Genomic DNA, 18,375 nt, shown 5'->3' on the forward strand with positions numbered 1-18,375 from the left:
TTCCTGTGGTGTGGTCCACTTGAGCCTTGGATCTGCTTAATTTTGGGCTTATATTTTAAAATGATATAAAAAAAGAAAAAATTGAATCTACAGTGTGGATGAGACGCATACATTACGGTGGCCGTTCAAAGCTCCTCCTGTTCCCAGGTAGAGACGGGAGGGGGTAGGACGCAATCCGCGTCAGTATGTATCCGTATATATCTACCACACGCGGATAGCCTGTGAAAGCCTTTCGCAAGAATTCCCCGAGCTTGGAGCAAGGTAGGGCATAAGGTGATGTTTGTGAGAAATCCACTCCATTTATCCGTTTTGTGAGTTCATTTTATAACACTAGGGGAGGCCAGAAAAGTTTTAAATTATGCTAATATTTATGTTTTTAATTGATTCCAATAAAAACGACGTTAGGAATGGTATGAATGACATGTAAACATCAAAATCAATGTAAACAGGTTTCAATGGTAGGAATTTTCCTAACTACCTTTTTCCTTTTGTACAGCCCAACTGAGTCTTGTATCTTGCTCAATTTTACTCTTATATCCTAAAATGATTCGAAAAGGGATGAACGGAGTGGATTCCTTACAAACATCATGATGGCCCCACATCGATATCCTGTGCGGGAACTTCTTCCAAAGGCTTTACCAAAAAAATCGGCGTACAAAGGAAACACGTAGCATGTGCTTTCACGGTGGTTTGAAAATCCCGACTGTCGATCTTTTTTTATCTCGGTAGAATGCATTCGTCCCATTACCATGCATCACGACAACACATGAGTCACAAGTTAACACAGTACAGATACCAGCAACATTGTGACACATATTTCAATATTTTAAAAATATCTGGATATTTTTTTGAAAATTAATGAAATGAAAGAGAAATTTAGGACTGTGGACCCCAACTTTTATGCAGCTTTTTTTATGAAAGAAGACGAACCTTGTTTTGCAACTTAGACCTCCACGTGCGGAGACTGAATTTCAGGATGAAAATACCCCTCCTTTCACGGAAACGAATTGGGTGCTCCGCCTGCCACCAGCCAATGGCGGATGGTCGGTGGTCTATGGGTCCCACCATGATGTACGCTTTTCATCAATGCCGTCCATATATTTTTCCAGATCATTTTATGGTATGAGACCAAAAATAAGATATATCTACATATCAAATGTACCACATTACAGGAAACAGTGTTGAATGAGCGTTGGCCATTAAAAACTTTTAGGGGGTCTACTGTGATGTTTGTGAGAAATCCTTCCCGTCTAAGTTCATTCATAGAATCACAAAGACCTGGATGAAGAGGAAAAACAAATTTCGTAATGATCCAAAACTTTTGTAATCCCTAAAAGTGTTTCAATGGTAGATGTTCAATTCCCCACTGCCTTTTACAGTGTGGTCCACTTGATAGTTAGATCTACCTTATTTTTCTTCTCAAGCCTTAATATGATCTTGCCAAATATATGGACGGTTTGGATATAATACAGACCTCATGATGGGATCCACAAAAGCAAAACAGCAAAAAAAAAAAAAAAAGACGGCTGCGGGATTCTGCTATGGTTATCGCTACGGTTATAATCCGTAGCTATAGTGTATCGAAACTTACAATACCTTTTAAGCTAACTCGCTGGTCAGTTCCGGACGTTTTCGATAATATCGAAAGACCTTTGATAAACATCGAAGGTGATTTTTACCTATAGCTACGGATTATAACCGTAGCTATTACTGTAGTGTATGCCAGTCTATACAATTTTATTGCATAAGCTTACAAAAGCTTAGAGGGTGGTGTAAGTGTGTGTGCAAGGCCAGCGCCAAGTGTACAATATCAGAGTAATGCGGAAATATGCGGTAAGTCCATGAATGCTATCAGCTATACCAAGGCTATATGATGCAAGACATGAATGTTATCGGTCATACCAAGGCCATGCAATGCGAGGCCTATGTAGCCAAATGTCATATGTGAGATGCAAAGCAAGCATGCCAATCCTCATCAAGTACACATATCAATGCAGTTCCTCTCTGGATATCACCGGGGTCTAATACACTCCACACAGACTGCCTCCTCCTTAGCTGCACAGTCGAGCAAGTGGAATAGACCTCACTATCTGCCTGACCAGTAGTCTGCCAATACCTACCCGGCTCGTCGATAACGGACTCATTTACGAGCTGGTAAAACTCAGCCTAGCTTATAGCCCCCTCACTCGGGCGGATAAGGCCACACCCCCTTCCAACCGACCATGACACAGTGGGAGATGCGGCTCTTGGTATTCGGTACTCGAGCGCTCATGTATCCATTCCGTCTAGACGTTGGAGCATCTCCTGGTACCAAAAGGTTAGGACTTCACCCAAGGACATCCTAAGTGCTCACAATGCTAGAGTCAATATTTTCGGTATCCGATACGACCATCCACGATGTGCTGTGAAGGCCACGACCCGATGTCGCTAGGGCGTGCGTGATCAAGTCACACATATGCGAAATGCATGAGTCACATCGTCAAATCATGCGGTATTCCGTGCGTACCACGCACTCATGTGGGGCACTCTGTCTCATAAGGAGTCCTGTAAATGCCACATCCAACGGCTTATGCTATGATCAAACATTCCTCATATCAATCATACATATGATGCGTATGGGCATGTATCATGGAGCTATACTAAGCATGTTATAAAGTGATGAATTATCCCTACAATGCGGATATGGGCCTAAAAGGCCCACACACCACAAGTACGGCCTATCAATGGGCCTTAGGGAGAGTCGTAATGTGGACATTTAACCAACATTATACTTGCAATGTGGACGTCAAACCAACATTGCTCCCAAGGCATAGCCTACCAACACCATGGAGAAATCACGCATTGCAATGGACCCTAAGGACAACCCATTGGGCCTCGACCCGTGGGCCTTAGGTACATCAAAATGGGCCTAATCACATGGGCTTTACATTCATCAAATGAGCCGCATTAATGGGCCTCACCAACAGGCCTTATGTACATTGCAATGGGCCATAACCCATGGGCCTTAGAATATATCAAAATGGGCCTAATCACATGGGCTTTATGTATCTCAAATGGACCACACCAATTGGGCCCATATGCATACCAAATGGGCCACACCCAAATATAAGTGGAGATAGTGATTTTTCCACCATTAAGGTTCCCAAAGGCCACCCTAACATTTATTTTCTATCCAATCCGGTCATAAGGTCACACAAACCTGGATTAAGAGGAAAACACATTTCCTATTAATCCAAACTTTTGTGACAACAAAGGATTTCAATGGCAAGGACTCAATCCCCACTACTATTTGCAATGTGGTCCACTTGATCCTAAATCTGCCTCATTCTTCAGCTCATGCCCAAAAAATATAAGCTTTCCAAATGGTTGGGAGGCTTGGATGCAACACATGCATCCGGATGGGGTCCACTATCCGTCCAGCGGCCAGAAAAAAATGGCTGGATGGTTTGAATAAAACACATACATCACCGTGGGATCCACCATTCGCCTGGACGGTGGCAATAAAGCACATGCATCACCGTGGGTCCCACGTGGGGCCCACCATAATACTTATATGCCATCCGATCCGTTCATAAGGTCACACCACCCTGAATGAAAGGGAAAAACAAATTTCATCTCGATCCAAAACTCCTGTGGACCCAAAAACAGGTTTCAAGGGTAAACGATCAATCCCACTTTTTCTCATGATGTGGGCCACCTGAGTTTCAGATAGGGCCAATTTTTTCGGTTCAACGCCTAAAATAAACTCGAGAAAGGAATGGATGGCGTTGATTAAATACTTACATCAAGGTGGGGCCTACCCAAGTGGTCCACCCAAAAGCTTGGAAATCCAAGCTACTATTTGTGTTTTAATTCACGTCCAGCGTCCCTGGACGCTGGACGGTTTTGACATAACACATGCATTGAAGTGGGCCCTACTTAGGCGGGCCACCACATGGTGGGGTGGTGTGGATCACATACACATGTAAGGTGGGCCTCACCCACAAATGGATTGAGTCCAAACCATGCTTCATGGTGGGGTCCATTCGGGTGGGCCATATGGTCATTCCATCATACACAATATACATAATAACAAGAGGGAGAGAGAGAGAGAAAAGGAGAGTGGGACACGCGTGATAGAGGGACCCTGGCACTATGGGCCCTCCATTTCAAGCATCCAATCGTACATCAAGTGGGTCCCATTACACGTGGGCCCATCAAATTGAAAATCAACGGTGGAGATCCTTTCTCCACCAAAATGAAAGGTCTAGATGACCCTATCTATACAAGAAAATAAACATCATGATGGGGTCCATGGAGAATGGCCCCATCATGGACTGATCATGAGGATCAAAGTGGTCCATCGGCCACATCAAGGGTCCAAAGTGAGATCCATACCATTGATCGGTAGACCTCACTTGACCCATAAAAAAAATATGAAAACTAGCCTATAGGAACACCCACCGTTTGATCTCCTCGGTCCGTTGGAATGCCGGTCTCCTTAAGCTCTTCTTTGATGGTGGAAGATGAGAAGTGAAAGGCTAGGATGGAGGATTTAGGATGGGAAAGTGGGCCACACACATGCACTCTCTCACATGGAAGAGAGCTTGGACGTGAGCTCTCTTGTTGCTTGGGATAGAGTTGAGAAATGAGAGAGAGAGAGAGGGAGAGATGGGATGTAAAGAGAGAGAGTGATGGATGTGAGTGATGGGTGAGGTGATGTTGTACTTGACTAGCATGGGTGTGTAAGAGAGAGGGTGAAAAAGGGTTGACTTTAGAGAGAGAAAGCATGGGTTGCTTTGTACTTGACATAAGGTGATGGATGGGATTGATTGATGGAATTGATTTGACATGTTGTAGAGATTCTCTTAAGATTGCAAACGCGCGGCGTTTTCTTTGAAATAAACGCCGGCTCACATCTTCTTGTTAGGGTATCGGATCGGTGTGAGAGACGCGGCGTCGGAACGCGGCGGCGGTGCGGTCACAATGGTACAAATCTTGATTTAAGCCGACTCAAATCTACATAAGGCTTAGGGTTGATCGCAACGTCGATTATACGTCGCAGATTACCAGACTTCGATGAGAAGGATCGTGGGAGTCGAAGGAACAGTACAAACTAGGATAGGGTCTTACAGCTCTCCCCACCTAATAAAAATTTCATCCTCGAAATTTATACTACCATCACAACTAACCATAACTAAGGGAATAGCAAACATAACATCATATATAATAAAAAAACAATACATCATACAATCAAACATCAAAAAGAAGAGGATAACGCTCTCGAATCTCCACCTTGCACTCCCAAGATGCCTCATCCACACTATGATGGCCCCACTGTACCTTCACTAAGGGGATGACCTTAGTTCGCAGGACCTGCTCCTTTCGATCGAGGATATGAACTGGCTGCTTAACGTAAGAAGCATCCTCACGAACCTCCAATGGCGGCCAATCAATAGCAGGCACGATGTCTGACACACACTTTCTCAACATAGAGACATGAAAAATGTTGTGGATGTCAGACAACTAAGATGACAAGGCAAGCCGATAGGCAACGGCGCCAACGCGCCTTGTGATCTCGAAAGGTCCTAAAAATATCGAGGCAAGCTTGCCCTTCGCTTCAAAACGAACCATACCCTTCATGGGTGAGACTTTAAGATACACAAGGTCCCCAACGGTAAACTCCAAGGGACGACGTCGACGGTCAGCAAAACTCTTCTACAGGCTCTGAGCTATGCGCATCCTCTGCCTGATGATGTAGATAGTATCTGACGTTTGCTGCACAAGCTCGGGACCTAAGAGACGCTGCTCTCCAACCTCGGTCCAACAACTTAGAGATCTGCACGGTCTGCCATATAATGCCTCAAAAGGAGCCATGCCAATGGTCGCCTGATAGCTGTTGTTGTACGCAAACTCAGCCAATCGCAGGTGCTTGTCCCAACTACCTGAGAAATCAATCACGCATGCTCGAAGCATATCCTCAAGGATCTGGTTGACCCTCTCGGTCTGGCCATTGTTCTGCGGATGATATGCGGTCATGAGCTACAAATCAGTCCCCATCGCTCTCTGAAAGCTCCTCCAAAATTGAGACGTGAACCTCGGGTCTCGATCTGAAACGATCGAGACAGGAACACCATGAAATCTCACAATCTCATCAGTAAACATCTTGGCGAGCCGGTCCGAATGCCAAGTCTCACGAATCATAAGAAAGTGTGCCGACTTCGTCAAATGGTCCACGACAACCCAGATAGCGTCATGACCGCGCTGAGTCCTCGGCAAACCCATGACAAAATCGGTAGATATGTGCTCCCACTTCCACATCGGGACGCTCAACAGCTGCAATAGACTAGGGGGTCTTTGATGATCGGTCTTGACACGCTGGCACAAGTCACACTCGGCCACAAAACTAACTATCTGACGCTTCATCCCCCACTAAAAATACTGACGCCTCATATCGCAATACATCTTCATCGAGCCACGGTGGATAGAGAACCGGGGTCGATGTGCCTCGGTCATAAGATCTCGTCGCAACTCAAGAATATCCGGGACACATAATCGACCTCTGAAGTGAAGTCCACCATCAGAACTGATCTGCCAATCTGTCTGACTCTCAGATGCTGCCTCTACTCGGTAATCCTGTAATGACCCGTCTGTCTGCTGAGCCTCGATCACCCTAGCGAGAAGAGAGGGTTAAATCTATAGGCTCTATAGCTGATCGATAAAGAATGCAAACCAAACTCAAAGTCGTATTCGCTATATCCTCGAGCATCCTCCACTCCTTAATCATCATGTGCGCCACTAGGCCTTGTGGTCGGGTGAGGGCATCCGCCACCACGTTCGCCTTGCTTGGGTGGTATCAAAATCATAGTCCTTCGATAGCTCCATTCATCACCTCATCATGTTCAGCTCGGAATGAGAGAACAGATACTTCAAGCTCTTGTGGTTGGAGAAGAGCTCAAACCTCACTTCATAAAGATAGTGTCTCCACACCTTTGGTGTGCTGCCAGCTCCAAATTATGCGTAGGGTAGTTCGGCTCATGGACCTTGGTGACGAGACGCATAAGCCATCGACTTCCCGTGCATCAGGACAACACCTAAACCAACTCGCGAGGCATCTATAAATACAACAAATCCATCACTTCTAGAGGGAAGAGTGAGGACAGGAGCGACCGTGAGCGGTCATTCAACTTTATAAGTGCCTGCTCACAAGCGTCGCTCCACACGAACTCGGCACCCTTCCGGTCAACCTGGTCAACGGGGCCGCAATGGAGAGAATCCCTCAATAAAACGTCGATAGTAGCCCGCTAAACTAAGAAAACTACGGATCTCGGATGTGTTCATGGGCTGGCCCACTAACGTATGGCATCAATCTTCGAGGAGTCCACGGTGACACCCTGTCTCGTCACCACATGACCGAAGAACTTCACCTCCTCCTGACAGAACTCGCACTTCTCCAGCTTCGTAAAGCTGGTGTGCACGGAGGGTCTGCAATGTAATCTCCAGATGCCGCTCATGCTCCTCACGGGTCCTCGAATAGATCAGAATGTCATCGATGAACACCACAACAAACTGATCGAGATACAGATGAAAGACCTCGTTCATCAACTGCATGAACACTGCAGGCGCATTGGTCAGTCCGAAGGACATGACCTGGAACTCAAAATGATCGTAGCGAGTCTTGAAGGCTATCTTCGGGATATCCTCATCTCGAACCCGAACCTAATGATAACTGGACCGCAAGCCTATCTTCGAAAAGAACTGCGCCTCCTGCAGCTGATCAAACAAATCATCGATCGTCGGGAGTGGGTACTTGTTCTTGATCGTGACCTTGTTGAGCTCGCGGTAATCTACGCAAAGCCTCAACGAGCCATCCTTCTTCTTCACGAAGAGTACCGGCGCTCCCCATGGTGAACTGCTCGAACGGATAAAGCCTAACTTATGCAACTCGTCTAACTGCTTCTGCAGTTCCCTTAACTCTAATGGTACCATATGATACAGGGCCTTCAAAATAAGCGCGGTACCGGGCACGAGATCAATCTGGAACTCAGTGTGCCGATGAGGTGGTAACCCCGGAATCTCCTGGAACACATCGGGAAAACCACAAACGACCAGCAGCTGGTCGATACACAAAGCGGCTGGCTCTTCAATGGCACACGATAACAGGCAAGCATACTGCTCTCCTCTGGGCTCGGCAACAAACTGGAACTCTGGCACACCGGGTATACAGAACGTGACTGTCCTCGCGGAGCAGTCTAATATAGCATGGTACTCGGTGAGCCAATCCATGCCCAGGATGACATCAAACTCGGACATCGGTAATACGAACAGGTCGACAGGTAAAAAGATATCCCCAATCAGAACAAGGCAAGACGTGCAAAATTAGTTTAATACTGCAGTATTCCCCAAGGGCATCGATACTGACAAACCCTTACGGGTAGACTTCATCGGCAAACCGGTTGATCGGTAGAAATCATCGGCCACAAAGGAATGCAAAAATATCATATTTTTTATCGCAAAAATAAAATAAAATAATTGTATTCAGTTGTTTACAATAGACCTTACCTAATTAACATATTAGATTTTTTTACATACGTGGCACTTCATCCAAATTCATCACATGTCTACAATTTTTTAATCATCCCATTTTCTTTGGAAAGAATCATTTTCCTCTTTTCTCTCTCTATTAAATACTTCTCTCTTGTTTAATGTTCTCTCTCCCCACTGTAAGAATGGAAACTAATAGACTCTTCAACTTAGAGAGGGCTTTGTGAGGCCCACCATGATGTATGGGTTTTATCTACACTGAGCATCCATTTTGTTCAATCATTTTAGAGCATGAACCTAAAATTGAGGCACATCCAAGGCTTAAGTAGATCACACAATGAGGATTAAATGTCCAACGTTAAAAACTTCTTGAGAGTTGGAAGTTCTTGATCAAATTGATATTTGTGTTTTCCCTTCTTTAGGGCTGTGTGACCTTATGACTGGTAAGATGCCAAATAAACATCATGGTCAACCCCATGAAGATTTTAATAGTGGGGTCATTGTCGTGGTTGCTTTTCTTGGTGTGTTCCAATTGAGTTTTGGATTGACTGGTCTTTTGGCTCATACACTAAAATAATTTTCAGTTTGCCCCGCTCAATTTTCAGCTCGTCTCGCTCAATTTCTAGTTTGCCCCGCTCAATTTCATGTTTGCCCCGCTCAATTTCATATTTGCCCCACTCAATTTCATGTTTGCCCCGCTCAATTTTCAGTTTGCCCCGCTCAATTTCATGTTTGCCCCGCTCAATTTCTAGTTTGCCCCGCTCAATTTTCAGTTTGCCCCACTCAATTTCATGTTTGCCCCGCTCAATTTCATGTTTGCCCCACTCAATTCTAGTTTGCCCCGCTCAATTTCAGTTTAACCGTGAAATGAAGGGAATTGACCGTGAAATGCACGGAATTGACCGTGAAATGCATGGAATTAACTTTGAAGTGAAGGGGAATCGCCAAAAATGACCATGAAGTGAAGGGAATTGACCGCGAAATGCATTGAAGTGAAGTAAATGAAATGGATTTTCGACCATCGACCTGATGGAATCTTGAAAAATAACTAGGTTGGTTGGCTAAAGTAGCTTCTCCTACCCCAAAATCATATAGGGTACGTCAAGTAACTAATTTTGGTTTAGAAGATATTCTTGTTAAATGAATAAAAAAAGAAATGAAACAAAGAGAGAAAAATTTATATGCGCTTATATATACATATTTATATAAATATGTATTAGAGAATATTGTAGGTAGAATAAAGTTCTTCATGTAAAAAAATAAAAATAAAAAAATAAAAAAAAACATAAATTTTGCATAGACTGGCTACGGTTATAATCACCCGTAGCTATAGGTCCTTCGATATATCGAAAGGTTTTGTAATATCAAAAAAGTCTAGAACTGTTCAGTGAGTTTGCCTAAAAACCCTGCAATTCTTGATACATCTTTTGGGATTATAACCGTAGCTATAACTGTAGCAGACTGTCCGTTTTTTTTATATATATGTTGTGTTGTTTTGTGGGTCCCATAATGAGGTCCGTGTTATATCCAAACCGTCCATCTATTTGGAGAGCTCATATTAAGGCTTGATACGAAAAATAAGATAGATCTAACTATCAATTGGTCCACACTGTAAAAGACAGTGGGGAATTGAACGTCTACCATTGAAACCCTTTTAGGGGTTACAGAAGTTTTGGATCATTATGAAAATTTTTTTTCCTATTCATCCAGGTCTTTGTGACCCTATGAATGAACTTAGATGGGGAGGATTTCTCACAAACATCAAAGTGGGCCCCAAAAAAGTTTTTAATGGTCGATGCTCATTCAACACTGTTCCCTGTAATGTGGTACACTTGAGATTTGCATATACCTCATTTTTGGTCTCATATCATAAAATGATGTGGAAAAATATATGGACAACATGGATGAAAAGCATACATCATGGTGGGGCCCACAGACCACCGACCATCCGCCATTGGCTGGTGGCGGGGGAGTACCCAATCCGTTTCCGTGAAAGAAGGGGTATTTTCGTCATGAAATTCGGTCTCCGCACGTGGACGTCTAACTTGAAAAACAAGGTTTGTCTTTTATGATAAAAACAGCTGGATAAAAGGTAGGGTCTACAGTCCTAAATTTCTCATGATATTATCACGGTAATACCAAAATTTGAGATATTTTTAAAATATTATAATTATATAATAAATTTACAAGAAAATATTTTAGAGGTCGCCAAAGGATGTGTCAGATCCGAGGCATGGTTCACTAAACCGAGACAGAAGTTAAGTCGGTTCGGACGACACATCGGCAATCCGGGCATGCATCGGGCCGATCTTCTTATCGATCGGCCGCAAGATAAAGCCTCACCCCGAATATCTTGGGATAAGATCCCCGACCCAAGCTCACGGATCGGATGAAGGTGGAGATGGGCACGATCCCATCTCCGTGATACCAGAGAGGATCCCGCACACGATATCGTGGAGGAGAATCCTCGTACGATTAAATGCTCCAGCCTATAAAAGAGGAACCTCCATCGTCTTGTGAGGTAGGCAAAAATTCTTTCTCAAAACCCCTCAATACATTTAGACCAAGAATCCTAGGCTGACTTTGGCATCGGAGGGTCCCCTGCTCAAGCCAGGGTCTCCTTTGTCCTCTTTCCGTGTAGGTACACGAAGGTCTGGAGGACGAACAGGATTTTTGCAACAACAGTTTGGCGCCGTCTGTGGGAACCGTACAAAAAAGCCATCTCATATTTCTATATTGAATTCCATGGTGATGACTAGAATGACGGTCCCAGAAGAAGATTTGAATGAGATTGCGATTACAGGGCTAGCGGGTCCAGTCGCGGTCCCCGCAGCCCAGAACCCACCTAACAACCGCCAACGAGGAGCGACCAGAACAAGCAACAATCAGCGGGGTCGCAACGATGGGCGGTTGGACCAGGAGGTTCAAGAAATCCGGTCTGATATGAATATGATGAAGCAGATGCTGGAACGAATGTATCAGCAGCAAATGCAGCCACTCCCGCATCCTCAAGGGGAGACAGCGCACGTACCGACTGCGGCGGTTGATCCTCAACCTTCCGCGCCGCAGTCTTTCCGGCCGAGCCAACCCCAAGGCGAATCAGAACCATCTCCAGCGCAGTCGGCCAACGCTTCCCTGCCCCCGACCGATCTTCGACACGAGATAGAGCGAAGAAGGCGCAACCGCCCTTTCATGGAAGGCACGGCAGAGAGCAGTGAACCTTGGAAAGCCGATATTCAAGATTTTAAAAGAGAAGTGCGGGAAGAAATGGCGAAAGAGATGGCGGACATGAAGCATGGCCGGAATATGTATTCGACCAGATCCGAAGCAAAGGCGTCCCCTTTTGTGGACTCGGTAATGAAGGCTCGGTTGCCCGAGAGGTTTCGATTACCTCAAATCACTCCTTTCACCGGCAAGACTGACCCGACGGAGCATATCGAATGCTTGAACCTATATGGAGCTCCACGATGCCTCGGATGCGAATGTGTCGGGCCTTTTCTCTTACATTGACCGATGTAGCTCGACCGTGGTTCAAACATTGAAACCAAAGTCCATCGGCTCATTCGTTGAGCTAAGCGACGCCTTCCTCACCAACTTCATCGGTGGAAAAAGAAATTGAAGCCCCCGCACATCCGAACAACATAGTTCAAAAGCAGAGAGCTATTGAAGGATTATATCAAGCGTTTCAATTTCGAATCCCTTCAGTTTCGAAAACATAAGAAACGGCTCTCAATGCGCTCATGCAAGGAGTTAGAGATAAGCCATTCTTGGCATCTCTAGACAAAACTCCGCCCGATACTCGGGCAGAATCACGGTCGGATAAGTATGCAAACGTCGAAGAAACGCGAATTGTGAAACTAAAACTTTGGTCAAAGAGTCGGCCAAAAGGAGGCCGACTCGGCGAGGAAGGAAACGCAAGGATGATCAAGCGCATGATGAGCGAAGGTCAAGCAAACGACAGATCGAAGATTTTCCACATATACCCCCGAACAAGACTCAAGAACAGGTATTGATGGAAATCAAAAGCGAAGGCTTTGTCTAATCTGGCCAAGTAAGCTCAGGAGTAATCCTAATCGGCGGAACAAGGATAAATACTGCCATTATCACCGTGATCACGGGCATAACACAAGTGATTGCCGTCACCTAAAGGAAGAGATCGAACGACTCATAAAGGACGGCCGACTCAAAGAACATGTGGTTAAAGCTGGGGTAGCTGAGGGACGTCCGACCGAGAGTCAGCCTATGGAAGAAATCCGGACAATTATCGGCGGTCCGCGAGGTGGGGGCGACTCAAACAATGCTCGAAGGAATCATGCGAGAAAACTTAGTCAGCCTAAGTCCGAGCTTATGATTATAGATCGGCCACCAAAGGAGAAGAAAAGGGAAAGATATTGCATTTCGTTCACAGAGGAAGATGCCCGAGGTATCTATCACCCCCACGATGACGCATTGATTGTCACCCTAACTATCGCTAACCGAAAAGTGTTCCGGATACTCGTCGATACGGGGTCATCTGCAGACGTGTTGTTTACTCAGGCGTTCGACAAAATGGGGATCGAACGATCCATGCTATGCCCAGTTCGGACCCCGTTAATCAGTTTTTCCGGAGGACAAGTACTACCCAAAGGGATTGTCTCGTTACCACTCACTGCTGGTAGTGCCCCACATCAAACGACGATGATAGTCGAATTCTTGGTCGTCGATCAACCCTCAGTATACAACGCAATACTCGGCCGACCTTCATTGAGTCTCCTCCAGGCCGTGGTATCCACATACCATCTTTCACTGAAATTCCCGACTGAGTCGGGAGTAGGAATTGTCAAAGGAGACCAGCAAGATGCGAGGCGTTGTTACATGATAGCTGTAAAGGGAACCGCCGACAAAAGTCCGATCAACATATCAACGATCGAATCATTGGACCCTCGGGGCGAGAGTCATGAACGAGGGCAGCCGGTCGAAGATCTTATCTCAGTCCCCTTGGTCGAAACAGATGGATCCAAGATGGTACGAATTGGCTCGTCTTTGTCCCCCTTGAAAGAAAAGCTGATAGCCCTGCTCCGTAGGTACGCCGACGTATTTGCCTGGTGTCATGAAGATATGCTCGAGATCGACTCCTCCGTGATGACTCACCGACTCAACATCGATCCGTCATATCGACCGATCCGACAGAAGCGACGACCGCTCGAACGATACGCCATCATTGAAGAAGAAGTCAACAAACTCTTCCAGGCTAATTTCATAGAAGAAATACACTATCCAGAAGGGGTCGCGAATGTCGTGCTTGTAAAGAAATCCAACGGGACGTGGCGAGTCTGTATTGACTATACCGACTTAAATAAAGCCGGCCCCCCAGGATAGCTTTCCGCTTCCGAGGATAGACCAGCTAGTAGACAGTACCGCCGGACATGAGCTCCTTAGCTTCATGGATGCATATTCAGGGTATAATCAAATTGTAATGCATCAAACAGATAAATCAAAAACTACCTTTGTCACCGACAAAGGCCTTTATTGTTACCGAGTGATGCCATTTGGTCTGAAGAATGCCGGCGCAACTTATCAAAGATTAGTTAACAAAATCTTTACTCGGCTTATAGGCCGAACCATGGAAGTATACATTGACGACATGCTCGTCAAAAGTATACATGCGGCAGATCATGTGAATGATTTGGAAGAAATGTTTCTCATCCTACGGAAGTTTCGGATGAAGCTGAATCCGAGTAAATGTGCTTTTGGGGTGGGCTCTGGAAAGTTCCTCGGTTTCTTGGTTAGTCAGCGAGGAATAGAGGCAAACCCTGAGAAGATAAAGGCTTTGATTGATATGGAATCCCCTAAAACCATTAAGGACATCCAAAGGTTGACTGGACGAGTCGCAGCACTTAATCGGTTCCTGTCCAGAGCCACGGATAAATGTCTCCCTTTCTTCAAACAGTTGAAAGGAAGACAAACAATGGGTTGGACGGAAGAATGTGAAGCGGCATTCCAACAATTAAAATCATATCTCGGTTCTCCACCTCTCTTATCAAAACCCGAATCAGGGGAGTCCCTGCTCCTTTACCTAGCAGTATCCGAGGTAGCGGCTTTGATACGAGAATCCGAGGGAAAGCAACTGCTTGGAAAGCGTTATTGCCAGCAGAAACGAGATACCCAAGCTTGGAAAAAGTGGCCTTGGCTTTAATAACTTCCTCTCGCTGACTTAGGCCGTATTTCCATGCCCATACCATCATCGTGATGACCGATCTTCCGCTTCGCCAGGTATTGCAGAAACCAGAAGCTTCCGGCCGACTCACGAAGTGGGCTATCGAACTGAGTGAGTTTGACATTCAATACAGACCGAAGGTAGCAATCAAAGGGCAAGCCGTAGCTGATTTTATTGCCGAGGGAACACCACCAACCGAACTCCCGGTCAACGATATGCCAAAGGATGTTGCAGTTCCAACAACAACCGCTCCCCCGACCCTACCCTGCCCTATTCCCTGGAAACTGTTTGTCGACGGTTCTTCCAACTCGAAGGCAAGTGGGGCTGGGGTTGTGCTGGAAACCCCCGATCATACCTATATACAGTATGCCTTACGACTTGGATTCCAAGCGTCGAACAATACAGCAGAATATGAAGCATTGTTACTCGGCCTCCGACTCGCCGCTAGCATGGGAGTCACGCACCTAAGTGTTTTCAGCGATTCTCAGTTGGTTGTTAATCAAGTTACCGGTGTATACCAGACACGGAAAGACCAATTAAGAGCATACATGGAGAAAGTGAAAGAACTTATCAATGGATTTCAACTCTGTCGTGTCACTCGGATCCCTCGTACAGAAAACAGCCAGAACCTGTCTGCCGGATCCAACGTCCTCAACTCTTTGATCCGAGCTGAAGCACTGGAGCCGAGCTTTTGCCGCTTCTTCGGAATATCCTGCAGACACAAGCCCGTCAGACTCAGAATCTTACAAAAATAAAGAAGGGCAAGAGAGAAGACCCAAGTGCTCTCTGGAATGCCCGAGGAACACGAGTCTCACTGGACCAGGACTCAGCCGACTCCCAGCGACCACATGCCCAAAACCAACGTTCTCTCCAATGTTTGTTGGAAGTGGGAGGGTCAGTTATTAGGGAGCCGCCTCCGCCCCGCCAAGCAGCGAAGATATAAAAGCCGGGGTAGTTCGGGTTCACGCGCACTTGGTATAAGTGGAGAAATTCGTCGATTGCAGTGGCTGTTCCATCTCAGCCCACAACACCGCACACCCGAATAAGTTCCTCCACCCATTCGGAACTATTTGCCCCGGGGCAATCTGAATACGAGATAAAACTCCCCGGACGATGGCCTGAAGGGGCAGACGCAAGCCGCATTGCATCGAGACTTGGTAGATCGCGACCGCCCCAGCAGGAGGATGATCCGGCAAGTCATTCGGACGGGGGAGATAAGTGATAACCGATTCAGGGATGTGATACCCGATTCGGATTCTGTCTAAATCCGCCTCAGTTAAAACCGAAGGAACTGGGCCGCTTAGATCACCCCCGATCCTTCTCCTTCAGACTCGGCGTGTGCCGACTTATCAACAGGAACCGGCCCAGAGGTTCCCTCGGCAATCAATATTTCCTCTTCCTCCTCCTCTTCTTCCTCCATGCCCCTTGGAAAATTAGGCCTTCCCGGGCGGGTTATTAAAGACGACCCACCACGAGAAGGATCAACGGAAGCAGGGCGCTCCGCCGGAGCTTCAGTGACCCTCTCAGAAAGAAAAGCAGCGTTCGCATCAACTGCTATCTCTGTCAGTAAGGAAGGCGATTCCGCAACATTCCAAAAACGTTGCGCTTCGCCTTCATCTCCGGAAACTCCCTCCTGGGGACTTCGAGAACCTCTAACCGCCATTATCACTAAATAAAGAGGAAGGGGAGACTCACCGGAGGGAGGAAGGAAAATGGAAATGGCGAAAGGAGCCGCTGACAGTTAAGAAAGAGGAAAGGAAGAAGACGAAAGACCGAAAAAGCTCCAAAGGAAATGCAAAGCGGGAATGACAGTAGAAGTTCGAAATGCGGGACCCCCACCATTTTATAAGATTGCCATCTGGCGGAAGCAATTAATGGGGAAATGATTCGACGCCTGCATCAACTCCCCCACTCTACACGTGGCGCACGTCGACTGACGACAATAATGCCCTTGCTACGTGTCCAACCCTCATTGGCGGGGTGAGCGATTTGACGGCTGACGGTGCTGTCAGAAACTGAACTGTCTCCCGTCAAAGGCGACACCGAATGCATTAAATGACTACTTATTGTCTCGAACTAAGTTATGAACCGACTAAACTCGCTACTCCTAAGTGTCATATGAAACACACGGAGTAAGGAGGCTTACTGTTGACAAACGATACCGAGTTCGGAGACTCGGACTTAATGCCTCGGGTCGCCAAAGGATGTGTCGATCCGAGGCATGGTTCACTAAACCGAGAAGAAGTTAAGTCGGTTCGGACGACACATCGGCAATCCGGGCATGCATCGGGCCGATCTTCTTATCAGATCAGCGCAAGATAAAGCCTCACCCCGAATATCTTGGGATAAGATCCCCGACCCCGAAGCTCACGGGATCGAATGAAGACTGGAGATGGGCACGATCCCATCTCCGTGATACCAGGAGAGGATCCCGCGCACGATATCAGGAGGAGAATCCTCGTACGATTAAATGCTCCAGCAGCTATAAAAGAGGAACCTCCATCGTCTTGTGAGGTAGGCAAAAATTCTTTCTCAAAACCCCTTAATACATTTAGACCCAGCATCCAGGCCTGACTTTGGCATCGGAGGGTCCCCTGCTCAAGCCAGGGTCTCCTTTTTTCTCATGATATTATCACGGTAATACCAAAATTTGAGATATTTTTTAAATATTATAATTATATAATAAATTTACATGAAAATATTTTAGAGTTAAATAATTTAATTTTTACATTTGTATTTAAAATTTAAAAATTATTTATTACTGGGTTAAAAAATAGTTTATTTTCTACCAAATGTTTTCTTGCTATTGCGAGAAAAGCTCAGCGAAACTCACGAACAAATTACGTAAAACAAGATCTCTTGGTGGACCCCACACGTGTCAGGCCAGTAACGCGGATACCCCAGCCACTGGTCATCACCCACAGCGGATAAGATATGAGGGATCGCAGATAACCTGAGTCGGACGGAGTCCTCTACAGCACCTGTTGTACGCCGCGAGTGAAACACCCAAGCTGTATGGGGCTCGCAAGTTGTACGTATGACATCGACCCCGTCCATCACGTCATCCATTTCATATTCACCGTATATCCCGGAATCATCGGTCCAGAACTCAGATGGGCAAGACCATGGAGAACAATGTAAAAATCAATTCCGTAACTTCTATGTTGGCGCAGTCCGGCCAACCCGAGTTTTAGATGAGGCTGATTCTTGGCTTGTATATTTCTACTGATGAGGTGCTGCCAATGAACGGATTGGATGGAATGTACACACAATGGTAGGCCCCACAGACGTCTATATTTTGGGTCCCATCTCTATTGTTCCATATTGTGTGGCCCACCTATGCTTTGGATCGTGATGATTTATTCCTACAGGCTATCGTCTGAGGACACACCTGATGGACGGAATGGATTTTATATACCCAACACCTGGACCCAGAGAGCCCAGATGTTGTACTGGGTTGTTGTCCACCTGAGTCGGACTGAATGATATGATCATCGACGGAGGATATGCGTCCTATCCTAAGGCTTTCAGTTTTGAAAGTGGGGCCATGTTCTCTTTATCTAAATAATTAAATAGGGGCCCCACCGTAAATGCCCCCAAAGTCATCCACAGAGAAGATCGTAGCCACCCAATCTTTATCCGTTCCAAACTGAACG

The sequence above is a fragment of the Magnolia sinica genome, chromosome 8 (genome assembly GCF_029962835.1).
Source record: "Magnolia sinica isolate HGM2019 chromosome 8, MsV1, whole genome shotgun sequence".
Taxonomy (NCBI): domain Eukaryota; kingdom Viridiplantae; phylum Streptophyta; class Magnoliopsida; order Magnoliales; family Magnoliaceae; genus Magnolia; species Magnolia sinica.